Below are 25,231 nucleotides of genomic sequence, written 5' to 3' on the forward strand. Positions count from 1 at the left end.
AGGATTATTCTAGCGCAAGAAAACACTGAATGTGGCTGATGGGCCGACTTCCTGACCCTTCGCACATGTGCAGGAAGCAGGTCAGTCCGTGTAGGAAGTCTAAAGAGTACCTTATCACACGGTCGAGATATCTTGAAACACTTCACAGGATTGACTGGGATGAGTAGTGACTGTGTGTTTGTAAACAAACACGCCAGGCATTTGCACACAGTTCCACATCAAGTCTTTAAGTGAATGACCTATTTAATCTGGGGATTGTTGGCCAGGACACCGGGAAATTCCCTTCTCTTTTCAAAGAGCGCACTTGATTCTTTAACATCCACCTGAACAGGCAGATAGGGTCTCAGTTCAACATCTCATCAAAAGAGGGCATGCTATAAAGCATGTTATAACAACCAGTACACTCTTGATACGAGTTCTATAAAAAAGCATGATGCTTTGACACATTCTAAAAACGTAAGCTATACCCAGGCCATGAAGAATCATTCTCAATGAATGAGAGATAGTTCCGCTGCTACGCAATTGTTGCCAAACACCACAATGAAATATTCAATTAATTTCATGCGTTTGCAATCATTCTATCTGGCACTGGGAGAGAGAAAGAAAACAGAAATTTAAAATCTCTTAAAGGAACTTGCATCGAAAACAGATGGGCTCTCAATGGCAAGACTGATTAATTACACATTGGGAGTATATGATTTCCTATTAATGAGGGAGCTGTAAATGCAGGTTATATTGGAGCCTTTGGAGAATGTTTCATAGTCAATGATATACATTTATGTTACCATTTCTTGATAAGTGTATTCTCTCAGCCACTGATTTCAATGTTAAAAAAAAACAATCGTTACCGTGTAACTAGTAAACACCTTATAATTTGTTGAAAAAGGGGATTTATGAATTTCTAAGTAAATATACAATAAAACCAGCAGTGCCACAGATAATTTATCACCAAATTTGTTAAAGAGCAGCTAATTTGTTTTTTATTAGCGCATGAAGACATCTGAACGTGCTTTGCAGGAACTACTGCCAAACCATATCAATGACAAGCTATGCGGTTTTAGCTGGTTCGACTCCAGCAGTACCCCAACGCACACTCTGGGGTCCCCAAGCCTTTGCTCTTGCCAACCTGCACCTCATACGTTCCATAATTTTGGAAGCAGGATGTGTCCCTCCAGGGAGAGAGAGAGAGAGCGCATTCCATTCCAACAATCTATCTCAGGGATTTCCAAGTATAGGTGGGATGCATCGAATTCTCAGTTTGGTTTGGATACTTTTAAGCACAGTGATGGGTTTCCACATGTGTCAGACATACGGCTGACTAAAAATAAATACTGCCAAACCCTGTGACTGTTTTTTGTCAGCAATCATTTCGGACACAGCAAGGTCCCATAAACAGATTTGAGAAGGTGAAATCAAATGTTATCATCTGGAGGACGGATTGCTGGTCAGGACATCAGCCAGATGGCTACCACCATCACCCTATAATAATTTTTATTATTACAGTGGGTCAAAGATATCAACTTTATTTTTAATTACATGGTATCAGCCCGTGTGTGTGACTGTGACACGAGTTGTGAACGTTGTAATTAACGATCCTTTTTTTCCTCTGCTCACGACCAGATTTATGACGAGCAAGTTAGGATTTAAGAAGAAAATTGGCAAACTGTATTTTAAAAAAGGTCACACTCGAAATGTGCATCAGCCTGGCTCAGTTGTTAACACTCTAATCTGAGTCAGAAAGTTGTGGGTTCAAGCCTCACATCAAGACTTTGAACTGACAGTCCAATGTGGTGCTGAGAGTGTGCTTCATTGTTGGAAGTGTCGACCTTCAGATTAAACGTTAATCGAGGTCCCCGTCTACCTGCTCAAGTAGACATTAAAGGTCCCGTGGCACTATTTTAAAGAGAAGGCAGTTTCTCCCAGTGTCCTGGTCAACAATCCCCAAATAAAATTGGTCACTCACTTCATGGCTGTTTGTCTGACATTGCTGTATGCAAATTGACCGCTGAGTTTATCTGCAAAATATGCAATCACTATACATACAGTATATCCTGTAAAGCATTTTGAGATGTCCTCCTGGCCTGAAAGGCGCTATACCAAATCTAAGCACCATTACATTAACGTGTCTTTGTCAGATGCCGATCAGCTTTGCTGTTCATTTTCAGCGTTTTCTGTTTCGATAGAGCTACAGTTTGGCATAACAAAGTTAATATCCCATGTTAGACTTCTCAACTTTCAGTAAGTCCTATTTAATTAATCCAGTTTATAATGAACATTCCAGGGGTTTCTTATGCTGTGGAATTGAATCGAGAGATGATGGAAGGAGCAGATGGAAATTCCCCCACAGCAGTGTACAATACACAGTCATCATGACCAGCGCCGGATCGGGAACAAAAACAAGCAAAAAACAAAGAACCGGTGTAAGAGGTTGTCTGGTGTTGCTCTGGGTTTGCTAAGTCTGCTCCAGGAATGCTAAACAACTTTTAAATTGTTCGCTGTCTCAGACTGTACCTATGTATACATTACTTGGCTTCATTTTATGACATTAAATGTGGTCTCTCAGCCACTGGTTAAGACTGGTTAGGGAAACAATTGTCAATCCAGACTCACAATTATCTACTGATATATAGTTATATCGGTTACTAACAATACACTCACTCTATTTCAGGCTTGGCGAGTGAACTGGCTACTCCCAATACTATAGCCCTGCGTTGAGATCTCAACAGAAGTCTTAGCAATGTCAGCCAAGTTTTGAGGATAATTGTTTACCCTTTATAGTGAAAAACGCTCAGGTGTTATTTGTGACCATAATAATCGTTGCATTTGATATAGCGTTGAGACGTCCAAAGCACTTCACAGAATGTATTCTAAAATGGATTGACTGTGTATGTGTGGGCGAAACTCTGCAGGCAATTGCATCCCACAAACAGTTGTGGATTGGGTGACTAAATTATTATTTTTTTGGGGGGGTGATTATTATTCCCGGAAAAGCAATCCGCCAATCGACTAACAACTGGGTTCCTACTTACTGCTAGGTAAACAGAGGCGTGTGGAGTAAGGAATCTTGCCCAACATTTCGCCCTGCTGGGAATAGAACCCAGGTCTCTCGCTTAAGAGGCTAGTGCTCTAACCACTGAGCTACAGGACCCCCACTTACCATTTATCAATGATGAACAAGGAGGCTATTAATGTTTGTGATGGTGACTAAAGGATATTATTTTTTAATCTGCTGATCACCAGGGCTCCTCATATTTTTAATGAAAACCTAGTGTTGGGGCAGAATGCTTTTTGTCATGTGGGCTGCAGGGCCTATTTCTGATCATCAAAATGAACCCATAATAATAATCCTTGCATTTGATATAGCGCCATATCATGTCAAAGCGCTTCACAGAATATGTTCTAAAGTGGATTGATTGTGTGTTTTGTGGGTGAAATGCGGCAGCCAATTGGGTACAGAGTTTGGAGACAGAGTTTGGTCGCTAGATAAGTTTCATGGGTTGTCTTCAATCATTCGCTTGATAGTACAGTAACAGCAGTGGTCATGGAAAGATGGCTGTTCCAAAAAAAAGGACAGTGGAAAGGATCACAAAAGATGCAAATGGGATAAATGAATGTGTACTTAAAACTCATCCTTATCTTTTGACAAGTTAGCAAAATTCAATTTCTTTTCTTGGATGCGGCAGCGGACTTTTCAGGCGATGTGCTTTTCCCTACATCTGTGTCCCTTTTATTTTATAGTTTCAGGCCGCTGTAATAATTGTTGATCTATGATGTTTTGCTTGAAGAAGCTTCAAAGACAAGTTGAGGCTTTTGTCTTAATACAGGGGAAAAAAAAATCTGATTTCACAGTTGCTTGAACTTTGATGTAGATTGAGTCAATGACCTTTTCTGTCTGGTTCAATGGTTCAAGATAAAATGTAGGACATTCTGTCCTTGCAAAGTTGGTTCTTTACAAGGAAATGTTTCTGGCTTGTCAAATATATTCCAAAAATGACAGGAGCTGTTTATGTTAAGCTTCCTTTTTAATGCGGGCAATTGAGATCCGTAACCTCTCCTTCAGCTTTCATTCTAATAATAATAATCCTTGCATTTGACATAGCGCCTTATCACGTCTTCGAGACGTCTCAAAACGCTTCACAGAATATACTGTGAAATTAATTGACTGTATAATTTGTGGGATAAATGCCGCAGCCAATTGCGCACAGCAGTGTCCCGCAAACAATCGTGGATTGAGTAACTTTTTTTAAAAAGGGATTTTTATCCCCGTAAAAGCAATCGTCAATCGTCTAACAACCAGGTTCTACTTGCTGCTCGATAAACAAACGCGTGTGGAGTAAGAAAACTTGCCTAACGTTTCGCCCTGCCTGGGAATCGAACTCAGTGTGCGAGGCGAGTGCCCCAACCAATACGCCACAAGACTCTACTAATCCTGGGGACATACCTTAAAAATGCTTGTGGTACGCAGGGTTGGTTGGTTAATTATAACGCCCGCATGGAATGTGCAGAACTGAGCCACTCTGGCAGACGGCGTACCAACAGTGCACACTTTTTTCCTTGGCTGTGTCGAGGCTAAAATTAAGCAGAGCGCGATATTTCCCTTTCGGTGATTTACAGCAGGTTTGTGTATGTGAGTCAACCCAGCATTCAGTGCTAATGGCCCTGGACTCTCCAGCACAAAGAAAGCAGTATTTATGTGCTATTTCTGGAACTTTGCTACAGATCTGAGCTCCTTGGAAGATTATAAATCAGTGGTTATTAAATTTTAATTGAGGTGCTAAGTTTCCATCATCTGGGATGGACAAACGTTAAATTGAATCCAGACATCTGTGTTGAACCTGCCTAAACACCTGTTCAGCTTCTATGTATTTATGAAACCTTTAGGCCATGAGGTCATTGGTAGCATAATTTTCTGCATACCTCTAAGCACTAGTCACAAATTAGATTGATTTCGGATCTCTGTCTTTCTTCTTTTCTTAAAGAAAAAATGGCAACCTTTTTAAAAAAAAGTATAACCGAAAACCAGAGTGGACCATGGGGGCTGTGTGGGGTTAGGGGAGGGATAGGAATAGTGACGCCTTTGTAAATACCTGGAGCCCTGTTACGGAGTGGTTAGCGCACTCGCTTCACAAACAAGTAGACCTGGGTTCGATTCCTGAGTGGGGCGAAACCTGAGGTAAGTTTCCTTACTCCACACATCCATTTTTACCCAGCAGTAAGTTGGAACCCGATTGTCAGTGGATTGGCAGACTGCTTTCTGTGGGCAATACGCCCTCAAAAAAAATGTGATCATTCAATCCACAACTATTTATGGGACACTGCTGTGCGCAATTGGCTGCCGCGTTTCACCCACAAATATACAAACAATTCACTTCACAGTGTATTCTGTGAAGCGCTTTGAGTCGTCTAGAAGACGTGAAAAGCGCTATATCAAATACAAGGATTATTATTATTATAAAGGATGTAGAGCATCCAGACATCTGTCATCAATCAGCAACTACAACAAAAAATAGAGATGAAATATAAATGACTCCATTCAGTTTCAGACATGCAAGCAACTCGTAGGTTACCATTCTACTCCTTTGAAATGGGTTTATTCCAGTTCTCCATGACCCTATCCTGTGTGAAGGGTGCTGTATGAATGCAAGTTGTTGTTGGTTGTTGTGAAGCCCAGGCAAAGGGCAGTAACAAATGTAAGGATTTCTCAATTCAATTCAAATTGATATAGCGCCTTTCACGTCGGGAGGTCGTCCCAAAGCACATTACACAGCTGGCAGGGCACTGCAATGCAATGCAATGTTACTTTATTGTAACCTTGTAAGTACTGAAGTGCAAAAAACTGAAACCTTTCCAACCAATCTTCTAACATAGTCCTTCAATGAATCCTTTTCTCTTCAGTCAACACAAACAACTTCTCTCAAGCACCTTCCAATGCCATCACTGTGGGTGACTGTGGTCTTCCACACAGGAACAAAGAGGTCCATTTGGTCAGCAAGCTGCTGTTCCATTTTACTTGTCAAAGTAGGTTTAGCTTTTCAATTCCATTTCTCTGCTGCAATCTTTCAGACCATCCGCAGCTCTCTTGTGTTATCTCGGTTCCAAGTGGAAAGTCGGTTCCAGGTTTTATATCACTTATTTGTTGAGTTTGTGAAGTGGATCGCATGATCACCTCCTTGCTGCAGGACTAACAGTGAGAGTTGAGTCAATCTGTGCACGCATTTGAAAGGGGGGCCTCGGTCAGTCTCTCTGATGGATGGTCCCAATGGGCATGGGTCTAAGAGCCATGGGGATTGCGAGTTCTTTGTGTTCTCTCACAACACGGTCGGGTTTGCAGAAGTGACCAGAACCCACGTAGGACACAGAACAATGTTCTCATTTGGATGACAAATGACGAACAAAAATGAAATGCAAGATTTAATGCAAAGATTAAAGCGGTCAAAGCTTCATTAAATTGCCAAAAAGGCATTCAAATGTTGACCTGGCAAGTCCCACTGACAGTCCCAATGTGCAATTACAAAGCATTAAGCAAAGCGGTTTTAATTTCACAAATTAAGTTAATCTTTGGAACTCCCTGCCTCAATCCCTCGGCATCCTTCCCACTTTAGCTTTAAATCCCACTTTAAGAGGGGAGGAGAGGGGGGAATCTTCCCAACTAAGCTTAAACCCACCCAGTGTCCAGACACATTCATTATTTAACAGGGTTCGCTGTGTGCTGTTCGCCAACAAAATACAATCACTACATTGAATGAAAAACGTGACATCAAATGCAAAGGTAATATCAGAGGTGATTATTATGTTATTATTTATGATAAGCGGCAGGAATCAATATCAACAAGATAAACCATCATTTCTCTCTCTCCAAACACAAAAGCAATAATAATCATTCATCCTTGCATTTGGTTTAGCGCCTTTCACGTCAGGATATCCCAAAGCGCTTCTCAGGATATATGCAATTGACTCCTGATAACTCGACCCTGACTTAATTTGATATTATATAAATATATAAATATATATAGCCTAACTCTGGATAACTCATCACTGAGCCCTTTTCCCTTGGAGTGACGAGTTATCAGGAGTTTACTGTAATGTGAGGTGTAGTGTCTGTGGTTTGTTGTCAATCGCAGCAGCCAATTTGCACCAAGCAATTTCCCATAAACAGCCATGGAGTGAATGACCAATTTTATTTGGGTGAATTGTTGGCCAGGACACCTTGAGAAACTTACATCTCTTTTCGAATAGTGCCATGGCAATACAATATATATTTCTACAGTGCCTTTCACGTCGGGAGAACATCTTGAAACTACTTTTAAGATCTTTTAACCTGGTAAGATGGATAGTGAATGACTCTCCCTTTGAGGTTTGAGAGACCCAAAACAAAAGGAAATAATCTCAAAATTGCAATCAGGGCGCATAGAAATGAGATCAGGAAACATTTCTTCACACTGAAGGTTGTGAAAATGTGGAATGCACGTTCTCAGGTGACAGTAGGATCATGTTAGACAGACCCCGTTACACAGTTCCTGTGAACGACACTATAAAAACACAAGTTCTCATTGCTCTCTTGAATGTGCTGTGAGCATATCTGCTATCACTGAATGAAAGGGAAAATAAAATGAAACAAAAACCCTGATCCTCTCATGCAATTGAAAAGTTAATTGATCACAGTGGGGTTGCAATAAAGTTCTACCAGACAACAATTTCGGAATCCTATCCAAATAACATGCTGTTCCAGACAAACGGATCGCTCAGAACCACGACACTTACCACAATACTGCACTTTTCAATCCCCCACTTTAATTTTAATGAACGCTCCAACATAGCGATTGGAGTCCTGGAGCATGGTGGTTAGAGCCCTGGTCTCGCAAGCAAGAGGACCTGGGTTCAATTCCTGGGCCGGGCGAAACACTAGGCAAGTTTCCTTATGGCACCCGCCTCCGTTTACCTAATAATATTCTTTGCATTTCATATTGCGCCCGCTTGTTAGTTGATTGGCAGATCGCTTTTCCGGGGGTAATAATCTCTTCATAAATAATAAAAAAGTAATAATTATTTGGTCACTCAGTCCACAACTGTTTGTGGGACACTGCTGGGCACATTTGGTTGCCGCGTTTCGCCCACAAAATATAGTTACTTCACTTGACAGCACATTCTGTGAAGCGCTTTGGAGACATCTCGAAGACGTGAAAGGTGTTGTATCAAATGCAAGTATTATTATTATAAGGTTGTTGCCAACGTATCTCAAAATAGAAACATGGAAATGTTCTGCACAGGATGGGTCCAGCCAATCAGCTGTGGGGTCTATGCCATTCCTCCCCGTTTTTCTAAATTACTTTCATTTCCTGCATCCTACTCTCAAGCTCTCTCACTGCCCCGCACCCCAAACCCTAAATGTTTTTTCCTGGTTACGAGCTTCTCCAGTTCCCTCTTGAATGATTCTATTGATTCAACCTCAGCAGGCATTTCAAGGTGAAGAAATTCCTCCCAAATCCAGCATTAATTTCCCTGCTAACATCATACTGAGAGTGCGCCTCTTTTATCAAAGATTCTCTGGGAAAGAGTTTATTTTTTCCTATCCCCTCTGTTATGTCTTTTCACTATCGTAAATACTGTTATTGTATCCCCTCTTCACCTCCTTTCTCCATAGACAAAAATCCCATTAGAGCCAGCCTCTCTTCACCCATCCCTCGGATGAGACGTTAAACTGAGGTTCCATCTGCCTGTTCAGGTGGACGTTAAAGATCCCATGGCACTATTTGAAAAGAGAAGAGAGTTCTTCTAGTGTTCTGGCTAACAATCTCCCCAAACACATTGTGAAAATAATTGATCACTTGTTTAATGGGACATCGCTGTGCGCAAATGTGCTGCCACATTTTCCGACAGATACACAGTCACTTCACTTTAAATCCTGTGAGATGATCTTCAGACGTGAAAATGTGCTATGCCAAATGCAAGGATTATTATTATATTATCATAATTATTATAAAAACAAAATAGTAATCGCTGCATTTGATATCGCACCTTATCATGTCGTCACGAAATCTCAAAGTGCTGCACAGGATATACTGTGAAGTGTGGGTAATTGTAGGGGAACGTGGCAGCAAGCTGACTTGTGTAATGGGTCAGCTTCCAGGACATTTCTGAATGTTTCAGAAACGACTTGATCGGTGTCATCCGATCAAACAGCACGGAAAATAATGGCAAACACCTGGCACACAATATCATTTAAAGAAGAGAAAAAAACATTAGAGGTCTTTCAAACTCTGCTGGACCATTACTACATGATTATCTTTATGTTAATAAGGATGACAACTTTTAAACTTGGCCATTTGAGAACTTAAAGGCTGCAATTTGAACATTCCAACTACAATTTCCAACTCTGTAGATCCTATTTATTATAATTCTGTTCCTCAGAGTCAGTGCACTTTGTAAATCTTACTCGGGTTTTAATGTAGCACCCGTGAAAATCGTAACAGTGTTTAATACCAATCGGCCCTCGCTCTGAAGAAAATCAGCGCAGGTCTCCAGAAAGGCCACACACGCAGTCAGGGTAAAAAAAAAGCTCTATGAAATCAATCCCTCAGGCTATAAAACCCAGAGGAAGAGCGATGAGGGCTACTACTGTGCTGAAAATAAATTGCTCCATGCCTGATTTGTTGAGTAAATTAAAAGATAGCAATTTCACCCTACTTTTAACAAGTGGTTTACATTCGGTAGCCTTGGAAGACATAGAGGGTCTCCAAAAAGCACTTAGCGGAGTGAACACATTGCCCTGTTCCTCTCCCAGTGCTGACGTGACTGAATCCTAATCCATATGCAATGATTGAGATGGCTGTAGATATAAACAAAAAAATCGCTCCATTCTGACTTTGGTTCTTCTCTGTTTTGATACAAATTCCACTTCCAGCTCTTATACGCTGCCCCTTCTTTGCAGGTTATCATTTACTGTAGGAAGCGGTTAGTAATACAGCACTACCTCAAAGCCCAAGTGAGCACCTAGGTTTACTGGGGGGTTTCTGTTCGTTCATTTTCTCAATATAAACAATGTCCACTGCTGGCCGTCTGTATATACAATGATATAAACAGTCCATTTTACCGCCAGCCAGAAAGCCAAAACCCCACACCGTCAGTAGTATTTTATGTACTTAAACAGGCCTTTTATGCACTAGAAATCTGCCACATAGCAGGAGGATTCCCTTTGAAGTTCAGATGCCTTTTTAGATACAGTGAATCTGCAATGTGCTGGTCTGAACACACACAGTGAAGTGTCGAAACCAAAAGCTTGTTCAAATCATGGCTCAAAACTTTGATAACGCTACCCAAATTGATGTCAGCATCCTAGTGTTTGACAGGTTATACCTGGGTAATTTCTTGAATGCAGATTTCGTTCTGGTTCCAAAATAAAAGAAAGTGGGATTATGTGAAAGGGAATGTGAGAATTATTAAGTAAGAGCACCATTACCCCTTGCACCTGCAGTGTTTCTGCATCCCATAGCAGTGTCCCAACACAGCCCCACTGTACATGCGCAGGCACGTAAGGTCAACTCGTAATATCATGGATAAGTACCTGCACATGGACCAGTGGCATTAAAAAGCAAAAGCACTTGGGTGTGGGGGCTGGTCGTATTCACAGTTGCATTTAATATGTGTGGCAGCCTGGCTCAGTCGCCTCAGAGTCAGAAGGTTATTGGTTCAAATCTTACGTCGGCACTTGAACTCACAGTCTAAGATGACACTCCAACGCAGCGCTGGGGATGTGCTGCACTGTTGGAGATGCTGTCCTTCAGGTAAGATATTAAAACGAGGTCCTGTGTGCCTGTTCAGGTGAACCTTAAAGATTTCATGGCAAGATTCAAAAAGAAAAGAGAGTTTCTCCCAGTGTCCTGACCAACAATCCCCCAAAATAAAATTGGCCACTTCTTTCATGGCTGTTTGTGGAACATTGCTGTGTGCAATTCGCCCCCATGTTTCACCTAGAAATACACACTCACTCCATTTCACAGTAAATCCTGTGAAGCTCTTTAAGATGGTCTTCCGACATAAGGCACTATATCAAATGAAAGGATTATTATTATTGCATTTGATTATCACAACATCGAGACGTCTGAAAACCCTCCACAGAATGTTCACTGTGAAATGAAGTGACTGTAGGCAAAGGTGGCAGTCAATTTACACACAGCAAGTGAGTGACCATTTTTATTTGGGGGATTGTTGGCCTTCTCTCTTCAAAAAGCATCACAGGATCGTTATTGTTCACTTGAACAGGCAGACAGGATTTTGGTTCAACTTCTTCCTCATTTGAAGTTCAGCATCTCACATAATACGGTATTGCATTGAAGTATCAGCTTAGAATATGTGAGTTCAGAGTCCTATTAATAGTCTGTCGTGGAGCGAGTTAAAACGCCTGTTGCCACAACTCAACAGAGTATTAAAACATACTGATTAAAACTCAGTTCACGGGTTTGAGACTTTACTAGGTCAACAGCCATGCTTGAGTTAAATAATTCACTTTGAAAATACTGGAACGTATCCAGTTTCTGAGCTTGTGGTCTTCATAAATTATTACAGTATCCAGTTTAAAAAAAAGCCAGCTGTCTGGTTACATAATTTACTTCTTCTGTGTGAAGAATGAAACGCGCCACTCAATAAGTGAGGACACTTTCATCAAGACATGCACATGACAAACCAAAGTTTACATACAAAAACAGATTATTTTATGGAGAGAAAAAAAATTCTTCCACTTCCCGCACAAGTTAGGTCCTCAGTGTCCAATCTCTGGTGCATTGCCATGAGGAAGGACTGAGAAGAGCCTCTTTATTTTGAATGCCGTTTATTCGAAGTTGATTATAAGAAACTGGATTTAGACAACAACTTATTTAGCTGCATTTTGCTCACAAAATATACAGTCAATTCACTTGACAGTATAATCTGAGAGGCGCTTTGAGATGTCACAATGATGTGATGAGGTACTATATCAAATGCAAGGATTATTATTATTATTTACTTTGTGCCCTTCACATTGGATAACCTCTCGGAGCGCTTCATAATCACAGGGCGGGTGGCCGAGCACAGGTGAAGTGAGGTAGGTGACCACTGCTGCAGTCGAGGAGGTAGATTTTAAGGGGTTTAAAAGACATTGAGAATGTGGCGAGGCGAAAGGTAGAGGGAGGGAGTTCCAGAGGCGAGGGGCATCGCAGCTGAAGGCTTGCCCACCGACCGGGGCATGGAGGTCGAAGGAAGTGAACTCAGCAAACCGAAGTTAACTGAGTGGAGGGGGTAAATAGAGAAGTAGTAGAGATGAAGGTGAGAGAGACTAGGAGGTGCTAGGGTGCGAAGGGATTTATAAGTGAGGGGAAGGACTGGGGTGATGGACATGCAGAGTTTAGCAGAGGCGAGAATGCGAATGGCATACTTTTGGACTAGTTAGGAGTTTAAGTTAAAACACGTTATGTTCTTGAATTTTAAGACCATGGCCAATGGTGGAGCAGAGGGGACAAGGGAAAACCAAAGAAGTATTGTGTTGAGATTTCTTGGTTTCAGAAGGGGATCTTTTACAACAGTATCTTTTGTCCAAAAGCCACATCTAATTTAATAATAATAATAATAATGATAATCCTTGCATTTGATATAGCGCTTTTCACGTCGGAAGGACGTCCCAAAGCGCTTCACAGAATACACTTCAAGATCCTCACCCTCACCTACAAGGCCATGGCCTCGCTCCCTCCCACCTCTCCGACCTACTATCCCCCTACCTACCCGCCCGTACCCTCCGTTCCTCTGGCTCCGGTCTGCTCCACATCCTGCCCCAACCGCCCTACCATCGGTGGCCGGGCCTTCAGCCTCTCAGCCCCGAGGCTCTGGAACTCCATCCCCAGTGCCTTCGCTGCTTCCTCCCTTTCCTCCTTCAAGGCCGGTCTCAAGACCTTTCTCTTTGACTGTGCCTTCAGCTCCCCTCTCGACTCTCTACCCCCTCCTCGCTCCCTCCCTTCCCTCCCCTCACCCTGACCATTTCCCCCCTCCTCGCTCCCTTCCTTCCCTCCCTCACCCTGACCATTTCCCCCCTGCTCGGGTCCTGACCCAACTGTACAGCGCCTTGGGACGTCCTCCCGACGTGAAAAGCGCTCTATAAATGGAATCTTGCTGTTGTTGTAAAGTGAATTGATTGTATATTTGTGGGCGAACTCGGCAGCCAATTGCGCACAGCAATGTCCCACAAACGGTTGTAGATTGAAAATGACCAATTTATTATTGTTTTTGGTTTTGGAGGGATTATTATAATAATAATAATAATCCTTGCATTTGATATAGCGCTTTTCACGTCGGGAGGACATCCCAAAGCGCTTCACAGAACACACTGTAAAGTGAATTAACTATATTTGTGGGCGAACGCGGCAGCCAATTGCGCACAGCAATGTCCCACAAACAGACGTAGATTGAAAATGACCAATTTATTATTGTTTTGGGTTTGGAGGGATTATTATTAGGCTCTGTGTGGAGTAAGGAAACTTGCCCAAGGTTTCGCCCTCTGCCTGGAATTGAACTCAGGTCTCTCACTTGCAAAGCGAGTGCTCTAACCACTGAGCTACAGGACTCCACATTATTAGGTGTGTGGAGTGAGGAAACTTGCCCAAGGTTTCGCCCTCTGCCTGGAATTGAACTCAGGTCTCTCGTTTGCAAAGCGAGTGCTCTAACCACTGAGCTACAGGACTCCATTTGCGTGTTTAATTAATAAACAATACAGATTGAACCTCGCGGACTGTGGCTTCACTCAGCATATTTGAAGGCTGCAGGAATGGACTTTTCTGGCGCAAGTCGAAAGCAAAGGGATGACATTTCTCGAGGGAAAAGACTGGAATCTGTTTAGTTAAGAATCGGAGGCACACAGATAATGTACATCTCGGAAGATAAATATAAAGCCTATTCAGGTGCAGATTTATTTTGTTGGCAGTTGATGCAGTCTGTAATTAAACAAATAACTGAACAATTGGCTACAGTCTGTTAGCACTTCAAACAAGTCAACACGAACTCCAGTAAAAATAAACCACTGCGTTTTCAGAAGTAAATGAACACGGGAACACAAGTCACGCTATCTAAGTTTGGAATAAAGTTGTCAAAAGCCGGAACCCTGATATTATGGTCTGCATTTCAATGTTATTAATGGGTCAACGACTACATCGGGTCTCAAAATGCCACAAAAAACCTCCGCAAATAATAATAATCCTTGCATTTGATATAGCGCTTTATCACGCTTCGAGACGTCCCAAAGCGCTTCACAAAATATACTGTAAAGTAAGTGACTGTATATTTTGTGGGCGAAATGTGGCAGCCAACTGCACACAGCAGCAGCGTCCAATTTTTTTTTGAAGGAACTATTAACCCCGGAAAAGCAATCCGTCAATCGACTAACAACCGGGTTCTTACTTACTGCTAGGGAAATGGAGGCGTGTGGAGTAAGGAAACTTGCCCAGCATTTCGCCCTGCCGGGAATCGAACCCACATCTTTTGCTTGCGAGGCGAGTGTTCTTAACCACTTAGTTACAAGACTCCACAATTAAACAGTGCTGCATCGCAATGCAGCGCCTGATGTTTTGTAAAGCACTTTTATCTTACTGAGAGGATGTATTGCATACTGCCAACGTGGTTATGGAAGAGCGTACAATAGATTTATCTTTTTACACAATTAGTTGCATAAATTGATTGCACTGCAAGATTTTGGATTGCTCTGCTAGTTGAGCCTTGCTTCCACAAATATTGTGCACATCTATGTACACACCAAGTACACACACAGACACCTATGAGCACACACAAAACTAAAACACAATGACAGTTTTCACAAAGCTATAAGTTAAGTGTCTGTCTTAAGTGTCTGACCCTCACCCCTGTCGACTTCCAACCCCACTCGAGTACCCAACAGTAGCATTAAGCTCTTTGCGATGTCCTCCCGACGTGAAAGGCACTTTACGAGTGTAAACTGTATCATATTGTCCATCTCAACGACCACAATCATCATTTACATTGTGACAAATGTGAGTCCAGAAATTTAAATTGTGGATTGCAACCTTTACAACAGTAAAACTCCACATACTTCACTAGGATGTGGAGGGATTTATACATGAGAGTGAGGACTTTGAAGTCAATCTGCTCAGATACTGGAAGCCAGTGGAGCCTGGTGCGGATTGGGAGGATAAGCGAGTGGAGTTTGGTCTGGGTGAGGGTATGGGCGACGGAGTTTTGGATGAGTTGAACCTTGTGATGGTGGAACTGAGGAGGCCAGTGAGAAGCGCATTTTAGAAGGCAGGTGACTGAAGCACAGATGAGAGATTGAGCAGCGTTTGGGATGAGACAGGCAATGGTGGAAAAGTTGAAGGAAAGCAGTCTTGGTCAGGGGCTGAATACGAGATGTCTGCAAATTGTTTTTAAGTCACCCAAGTTATCCACAATGGTACAGTCATTTCAATTACATTTATGCAACAATAACAGGTTTCTCCTTTCATCACAAACACAAAAAAGTAAATCAATTTTATGGCAATCACTGTTGCAAGACAATTTGTAGCCGTGGGCTCATTTTACCCAGAGGTTAGAGAAGTAACAGTAGGATTGAAGAACTAAATGCAGTATAAACACATTTTATCCTTATCAGTAACGAATATTTCTACGCAGCACTAATAAAGCTCTGAACTGAAAAGCAAACATATCAATTTACAGTAAGTGCAATTCATTTCCTGTTACAGGAAGACACTCATATGGTCCTTTCATATTTTACAGTAGCTGCATATACTGACCACCATTCAACAGGTGGTTCAAATCTGAGCTTCCACGTTGCTAGTTAAGTTATCCTCAGTTAGCAACTTCATTCCATAAACTCCAGACCATCTTGGTAACAGTTAAATGCAGAGAGATGCACATTTCCCTTCACTTGACAAACAATGTCAGATCCCCCACTCCTCTTGCCCCACCATCAGCGGTCGGGCTTTCAGCCTATCTGTCTCCACTCTCTGGAACTCCATCCCAGAGTCCTTCCGATTCGTTCCCTCCCTCATCTCTTTCAAGGTCTGTCTCAAGACTTTCCTATTTGACTACACCTTCGGGTATCTGTCCCTTCCCCAACCCCCAGCTCAGGTGCCAAGGCAGGACTGCCAAACGCCGTGGGACGTCCTCCTGAGGTGAAAGGATGCTTTTGAAATGTGAATTAGTATTGCATCGTATTTGTGATCAAGTAACAATCTTTCCACTCAGAAGCAGCACTTGTGTGCTAAATAAACCATCTGGACTGGATGCCTAACCAATTTAACAACATAAGAATTGCTAGACGAAAGAAGACCAAGGTCCATCCAGTCCGCCTTCCACCATTCTGGCAGTCGCAAGAACATAAGAAGAATCCTTGCATTTGATATAGCGCCTTATCACATCACCTCTCCGACCTACTATCCCCCTACCTACCTGCCCGTACCCTCCGTTCCTCTGGCTCCGGTCTGCTCCACATCCCCCGCCCCAACCGCCCTACCATCGGTGGCCGGGCCTTCAGCCTCTCAGCCCCTAGGCTCTGGAACTCTATCCCCCAGTGCCTTCACCTCGCCTCCTCCCTTTCCTCCTTCAAGGCCGATCTCAAGACCTTTCTCTTTGACCGTGCCTTCAGCTCCCCTCTCGACTCTCTACCCCCTCCTCGCTCCCTCCATTCCCTCCCCTCACCCTGACCATTTCCCCCCACTGCTCGGGTCCTGACCCAACTGTACAGCGCCTTGGGACGTCCTCCCGACGTGAAAGGCGCTCAATAAATGGAATCTTGTTGTTGTTGTTAAGATGTCTCAAAGCGCTTCACAGAATATACTATAAAGTGAATTGACTATGTTTTGTGGGCAAAATACAGCAACCAATTGCACACAGCAGTGTCCCACAAACAGTCGTGAATTGAATGACCAAATTATTATTAATTGTTTGTTTATTTTGAAGGGAATATTACCCTCATGTCCCTAAATATATGCTGTACCCCGAGATATTCCTAACAGAAATCTATCTAATTTGTTGCTTGAAAGAATTGACACTTTCTATTTCCGCCATTTGCCAAGGGAGTCTGTTCCCTTGTTTTCCTTTTGATTATATTAAATCTAAAAATAATGGGAAAAAAACTGCTGAAAATAACTCTTCATTACACACAAGGAGCTATGTTTGGAATGTCTCATTCTGGTAACTTTAGCTGAAGTGGAACAGCTATAAAGGCGTCAGCACTGTATTGGGTGGTCTTCAAACCCAACTTTGGTTCTGAGCAGATTTGGTGGGATTTCTCTGAACCTGCCAGTCTAACATCAGATAACAGCAGTTTTGTTTTCTCGTACAATGTTACGTAAACATAAGCAGCGGTTCTTAAAGAGATTTTGGGGGGGGCTTAAAAACACATATAAAGAATAAGTTGCAACAAATGGAAGCTTATTCCACTAAATATACAGTTAATTCACTTGACCGTATGTTCTGTGAAGCAAGTTGAGACATCTCGAAGACATGATAAGGCGCTATATCAAATGCTAGGATTATACATTAGAATATATTAGAATATACCGCACAGAAACAGCCCAACTGGTCTATGCCGGTGTTTATGCTCCACGTGAGCCTCCTCCTGCCCTTCCTCAACTAAGCCTTCAAGCAAACCTTCTATTCCTTTCTCCCTCATGTACCTATCTAGCTTTCCCTTAAATATATTTACGCTATTTGCCTCAACAACTCCTTGTGGTAGCATGTTCCACGTTCCCACTACTTTCTGTGTGAAGAAATTTCTTCTAACCCCTATTTGATCTATTTGTGACTATTTTATATTGACGCCCCCTGGTTTTGGTCTCCCCACAATAATAATAATAATCCTTGCATTTGATATAGCGCTTTTCACGTCGGGAGGACGTCCCAAAGCGCTTCACAGAACACACTGTAAAGTGAATTGACTGTATATTTGTGGGCGAACGCGGCAGCCAATTGCGCACAGCAATGTCCCACAAACAGTCGTAGATTGAAAATGACCAATTTAATTATTGTTTTTGTTTTTTGGAGGGATTATTATTAGGCGTGTGGAGTAAGGAAACTTGCCCAAGGTTTCGCCCTGCCTGGAATTGAACTCAGGTCTCTCGCTTGCAAAGCGAGTGCTCTAACCACTGAGCTACAGGACTCCACTGAGGACTGAGCTACAGATGTACCAAAGAACACAGGGAAAGTGGGCTAGCCATTTGATGATATCAGTTGGCTAATTTTAAATTAACACCCAAATAGTATTTATGTATTGAAACAGTCACCACATTTATAAAGAAAAATAAAGACAGCTGTCTTGCAATAAAATTGGACGCCCAGCAAATGGAAAGACGTATTCCAAGTTATTTCTAGGAGAATGTAGAACTTCCTGTTGTTTTAAGATCTCCTCGTTTTCTACTGATGTAAAGGATTTAGTTGTAATACAGATGTACGGTGTTAATCTTCACCTTTCACTGTGAAGCTTTGTAGAAGACAGGGCAACCTTATTAAGATCAATCCAATTCCATTAAGGGGGGTTATACTAATTTAAAAAGAGATGATTATATTTGTGGTGAGTGGTAGGAACTTAGGAAGAGGAGAAACTATTTAACCCTACTGGCTCATTCTATCAGTTTATTAACAAACTTGTCGCCCACCTGCTCCCCGCCCACATCGGTTGACAAGTCTTCAGTTTCTTTGCCCCTTACCCTCAGGAACTCTCTCCCCCATCACTATATTTTGCCTCTTCTTAACTCAATAAAGGAAACTCATTCACCTGCTATACAACCAAAGCCCACAGGCTCTTTTACTTTTAAAAACATCATGCGTCCAAGTGAGCTGGAAATTACAATGACAACAACCTGCATTTATATAGCGCCCTTCACGCAGGGCAGCGTCTTGAAGCCCTAAACAGTGGCGGAGCTCGACACCAAGCCGGGGGGAGGGAGGAGATGACCATAAGCACAGTCGAAGAGGAAGGTTTTCAGTTGTGATGAACTGAAAGACGAGATTGAGGGCAAATGTTCCAAAGCTTCGGGGCACAGTGGCCGAAAGCGAGGCCATTGATGGTGGAGCGGAGGGGACTAGGAGCTGAACTAACCCATCGAATAATTAATTACTTGTCCGAGTACATCTGCAGCTTCTGATAAAACCACTTTCAGAATTATGGACACTTCACATAATTCTATATCGCTAGCACTTTCCTTTCAAATCCTAACGATCTACAATTCTTCATTGAATAGAACTTAATTTTAGTGCTTACTAAAGCCCAGTCACATTATGAGCACGTGGTTTCTGTACTGGGAAAGGACAGAGCGAACGGATTAAAGGCCGGGTCATGATCCCATGCTCTAAATCGCTTTCTGTACCCATTTCTGTTCATATCAGTAGACAGCTCGACCAGAGTTTTAAATGAATTCTCATAACATGCCATCGACCCACATTAAAATACATTAAAAAAAGATAAAATATGAAAATGGGAGTGCTGTTTATAAATGTAAGCTGCTGTTCTTGTTTTACGACCTGAAATGATATTGAGAACTCATTCACTGGCTAGCCAAATGGATCACTGATTTTTTTTGATAAACTAAATGCATTTAGAGGCACTGCACTGATTGGGATATTGTGCTCTCGAAAATTTAAACAGAATTTTTTTTCGCTCAGGGTATACATACACAGAGTGTAGAAGCCACATGTGGTAAAAACTTATTTACTTAAAAATAAACACAGTAAAACAGTGTTTTAGTGCAGTGGGCAGCCCTTTGACTCATTGTGCTAGTGCTAACTCCCCCAGTGAAGCTGCCTGCTCTAATCCCATTCCCGTACACTTTCCCTCATATCCTTTAATATCACATTTCCTCAATTTATCTGAATAGCCTTTAAATTATTTACCATCAAAGCTTAAATTGATGAAACTGTCACAAAGTCGCATCCAACAAAACACACCAAATAAATCAGAGGGAATCCATTTACCATGTCTTAAGCTAGAAATTTGCACTGAAGTGATTCAGTTAATGTGTGATCCATTCTCTTGACCTTCAGTATTTAACTTTGTCTTGATTGGGTGCAAATAGTAATGTCTTTTGGCATGTATTAGACTAACAAACTACAGCTAAGTATGCGCATATAGTAAGTGTAACACTGAATTCATATGTGTAAACATCCTTTTCGTTCAAAACCCTGAGGGAGAAGTGTATAACTTGTGCCACTCAACACAAATAAAGAACATTTGATTTAGTTTAATAAACTTTCCATGAAGTTAAACACCCAATTTATTTTCAAGATTTGGTTTAATTTAAGGCAGGCATGAGCATAAGCAAAGGCTGAATGACTGTAAGCCTAACCCCTCTGATAAAACACATGAAATATCAGCAATAACAGATGCACCGTGCTGTATAGGGCAATCTTGTTGTTCATAGCATCATTTTCCAGTGAATTAAGGCCAAAAAAATGTTTTGTAAGTTTTGTAAATAAGTGCACCCCAATGTATTTTGTGGGGAAACATCTCTCAGCAACGTGATGAGGTCTCAACAACATGAATGAAAGGATTTTTATTATAAGGCACTATATCAATTGAAAGGTTTATTAATATTACTATAAAGATGTCGTTCTTGGGCCTGTCATGCTTGGGCTTCTACACTGAGTTGAGAGCCACCGTGCACTCAAGACTGTCACTGACTGCACCAAACTGTCAATGAGGGTCCAGAATATAACAACAACTTGCATTTATGTAGCTCCCTTCACACCGGACGAGATCTCAGTGCATGTGCTTAATAGTAATCCTTGCATTTGATACAGCGCTTATCGTGTTGTTGAGATAACATGCTTGTGAGTGGCAGGAATTCAATGTTCTGCCCGACTGCTGCAGAGGCCTCTGTGTCTTGGCAACACTGATGGATGCTGTTGATACCCAGTTATTCAAGCAGTTTCTTCAGTGTTACGGATTCACTCAATCGTCGCATTACTCCCAAATTCCACCGAACAGTCCTGGAATCAGTTTTTGTTTCGTCTTTGTCTCCCTTGTGCTTCTCCTCCAAGAGAAGAACTTGCCAGCTCTCTCCAGTAAGACAGGCAGCCAGGTTCTGATTGAAAGCACGGACAGAGCTGGCAAACAGGTACGGATGGCTTCTCCATGCAATGTGAGTAACTCTCTTTCTGCTTTACTCTCTTCTGGAACCACAATCACTGGTGCTTTGATCGATGGTGGATACCCAATGCCGTGAAGTAAAATCCCTTCCCTGTTAATCCAACAAGCTGGAAACACATTTGCTCCAAACTCAACAACAATGGCAGTTTGAATTGTCATTCTTCAAGGGTTGATAAGAAATTTATCACAGAGAGCGCTTCAGAGAATGAATACATTTTATCACGTGCTGGAGCCAAGGATCACAGTATACAGCGACCATGGGAGTAGCCTGAACTAATTCAAAACACTTACACTCATGTGTGGCTATGATAGACAATTCTCCTGCTGACAATATTACCTAGAAGTAAGATACAGAGTAAGAGATTTGGGGTTTACAAGTCCACTGGCAAATCGCCAATCTTTGTAAACAAGTGAACATTGCTGTACCTTTGCACTAAGAATTGCAGAACCTGGATTTAAATCACCTATTAATTCCAGTTACGAATCAATGGTTAAAAAAAACCTTTCGACTTAGACAGTAAAAACAAGTTTCATTGCGTTACACATTGACCAACACACTGGTTTGTCACTGACCCCCAAATATTTCAGCTGTTCCGTTTATGTCCACACGGTGACAGTATGATCTTGCTAAACGGATATCCTACAGGGTTCAAGCCACAAACCTTTTTTTCTGTCTTCACCACACACCAAGAAACGTTTTGCTAGTACAGCTGTCCGATGAAAATGCAGCTTATCTGAGGAACAGATCGGTGCGGAAAACAGGGCAAAAGATTATACTGAGAGGCTATCAAATGAGCTCAATTATAAGATGTTTTGCGATTGGAAAAAGCTACCCTATCACAGCAGAATCTGATCTACTGGTGATAAAGGAAAAAATACCAATTAATTTACACACTTCAACCTTTATTTGCAGAATTCTGATAAAATCTATTGAGCATTTACTCAAGTATTTTAAGTTGTCAAAAACAATAATAATACTAAAGGCCCTTTATTTACAGTTTAGATCCCTGACTGTGGTATATAGAAGATATTAACCACAACTTTTCAAAGAGGTTTTTTTAAACGGGCACATTGCTTTACTGTCACGAAATTATGTGAAAAAGTCCATGCTTAAATTAAACTATTAAACGGTTCAACGCAGCGATTAATTGCTTTTAAAATAAGCAAATCAACTCACTTATGGCAACGACTTACAACAAACAAATGCAATATGAAATCAGGGTTGAACGGCCTGATCTGAACGTGAAAGAGGCTGGCTGTTAATGGCAGTGCATCAAACCACAATCCTGCATTATAATTTCAATTGGTGCAAGTTTATTCAGGCTCCACTCAGAAACAGTCCTCTAAAAATTGCTGTCCATCCCAACAGGAAGGCCTGTTGCTCAGGTCAATATTAGGGCCCGTTCTCAGGTCAATGGGTCAGCCTGTGTCCAGCCCACACCCAACCCATTGGTAGGGCTTGATAACATCTAAAGGATGCTTAACAGCCAATTATGCAATTGAGTCTTCAACTGCTTTAAGGACTAACAGCAGTGCACGGAGCTCTCTGTAAACACAGAATTTGACTCTGACTAATCTGATTAGGAGCGAGAGGTATAAAACGTTCTGTTCCAAACTGCATCATTCCCAGCAGCAACAACAATTTGCACTTTATAGTGGCCTCCACGCAGGGTCGCATCTCAGAGCGCTTAAAGGGATGTCAAATCCAGGACATGAAATCATCCTAAATCTGTTATTTCCATCAAAACCCATTCATTCCTTTACCTTGCAAACTTTTACAAGAAAGAGGTTTCTAACACCGAGAGCCCAACAGATAACGCCAAACCCCAATCAGACCATAATTTTGTGCTCCAGGTAGAATTGTAGCCAAGTAAAAAGTAAACAAGGCATTTTCAGACACTGGTGCAACATTGAAGAAAAGCATTTCACGAGAGATCGCAAGTGAGGTATGGATGAAGAAGCCCCTTCAGCCGGTCAGCCCCCTTGATCTCATGATTCCAGAATCCCAGAATGTACCCTTTACAGCACTGAGCTGTGTTTGAATTGAGTCAATTTGATTCAAACATACTTAGTCTGAAAACTTGTATTGTAAAAGTTAACCTGTTTTCTGATTGTCCACCTACATCAAATAACTCGCAGGATTAGACCAGAATAGTGAAGGTTTTAAAGTTCCTACAACAACAAATTGCATTAAAATAGTACCTTTCACATCTGGAGGATGTCCCAAAACGCTGGACAATGAGAGGTTTGCACCCGAGCTACGGGTTGGGATCAGAGAGGGGTGGAGGGCCAGGGTTCCTAGACCAAACTTTTACAGCCGGTCTTACATGTTCACACCAATGAATATCCAAGGTATCTTGGTTTAATTTACTTTGATGTGTCCTACCTGTAAATTTCCATATATAGAATCTATGAATTTATCAAGGTCTCTCTCAAGACTTTCCTCTTTGACCGCACTTTCGGGTGTCTTACCCCTCCCCATGCCCTTTGGCTTCCCCTCCCTTCCCCCCACAACACCGCACCAGTTTGGGAGGCCAGCCAGCAGTATTAAACGCTTTGAGATATCCTCCCGACACGAAAGGTGCAACTTAAATGTACATTTTTTGTGTTGTATTGAAACAAAATAATTCTGGATTGAGCTTTGCACCAAACAGCATCAGGAATTGAAGGAAACCTTCAGTGAAGGAAACATGGGAAGAAATAAAAATCTACAGAAACAAAACAGACAGAAAACATTTGCTTGAAGGTCCCTCTGTGTTTCAATTAACTCACAGCCCGCTGAAGGAAAAGACAAAAAAGGATTTCTGTAGTTACCACACTTAGGATCTGAATGGTTAAATACACAATCCAAACTGCCCCATTTACATTTCTTTTTATGACTCCAGTGGGATGGTTATAATCACTGCAGTTGCCCAGATGTTAAAAATGCTGGAGGATGGAAACTGGGTGAGGTAAGAATCGCTGACATTTGTGCTTGCTCTGCCAGGAAACTATCGGGAGTGACTTTAGGAGGTCATTTGCATTATTGTGTTCCAAAACCTAACCACGTTGACCCCCACGACGAGAGACGCCGGTTTTTATTAGGCTTTGAATCCAGAAGTCATGCTTCGAGCACATTTAGAGTCAAATTTATAATCCGATTCAGGTGGACGTAAAAGATCCCGTGTTATTACTCAAAAAGAGAAGGGAGTTTCTCTCTCCTGGCGCCCTGGCCAACAATCCCCCAGATAAAATTGGTCACTCACTTCATGGCTGTTTGTGGGATACTGCTGGGTGCAAATTGTCCACCCTCAGATAAACAGTTATTCCCCTTCACAGAAAAATCCTGTGAAGCATTTTAAGATGCATTGACAACAACATTTGTATAGGGCCTTTCACGTCGGAAGGACGTCCAAAAGCACTCAACAATCAATGTTTCGGACCCAAGATGGGGGTCGGGATCGGGGAGGGTGGAAGGCAGTGGGGGGCAAAAGAGGGTGACTCGGGCACGGTCAAAAAGAAGGGTCTTGAGATGGATCTTGAAGAAGGCAAGGGAGGGGGCGAGGCAGAGGGACTGCGGGATGAAGTTCCAGAGGGTGGGGATTGACAACAATATAGGGCATTATAACAATTTCTGGTCCAGCATATACAAGCAGCAAATATGCAAACCAAGATCCAATGCAAAGGAGAGCAAATTGAAAGCCTTTCACCTACAAAGGAACATTGAGAACTTCTTCAAAACATATTTCTGTTTTTCCTCATGTCTACCTACTATTGGGAGTCTAAACGGCAGCGATTTGTAACAGAAGTTATTGGCGATTCCTTCCGGTAACTGGAAGTACGTCAGATTGACCCTTGCAAAGTCCACTTTGAAAAGAGATTGTCTCAGAGTAGAGTTCTCACAGGTCTTCTGGTTACCAGCAGGAGTCATCATTGATGTCATCCATCAATCATCCATCAATCATCATTGATGACTCTGGTTACAAATCATAGCGATTGAGACATTGATGTGAAAAATCAATTTTAAAAAATCTATTCATAAAAGACATTCGAGTTTGCAGCCCACCTTTTCCCTTTCATGGAGACCCAACGCATGACAACAACAACTTGCATTTATATAGT

The 25,231-nt window shown here is 41.9% G+C and overlaps 1 protein-coding gene and 1 non-coding gene across 2 annotated transcripts in view; both read right to left on the bottom strand.

Moving 5' to 3' along the window:
• The window catches only part of LOC103179701 (vacuolar protein sorting-associated protein 13B), a 481,880-nt gene that overhangs the window by 258,086 nt on the left and 198,563 nt on the right, over nt 1–25,231 (bottom strand).
• trnak-cuu lies at nt 3,077–3,148 on the bottom strand. The gene has a single exon. It is a non-coding gene; the product is annotated as a tRNA-Lys (tRNA).

Source organism: Callorhinchus milii, unplaced genomic scaffold (assembly GCF_018977255.1).
Source record: "Callorhinchus milii isolate IMCB2004 unplaced genomic scaffold, IMCB_Cmil_1.0 Scaffold2, whole genome shotgun sequence".
Lineage (NCBI taxonomy): Eukaryota > Metazoa > Chordata > Chondrichthyes > Chimaeriformes > Callorhinchidae > Callorhinchus > Callorhinchus milii.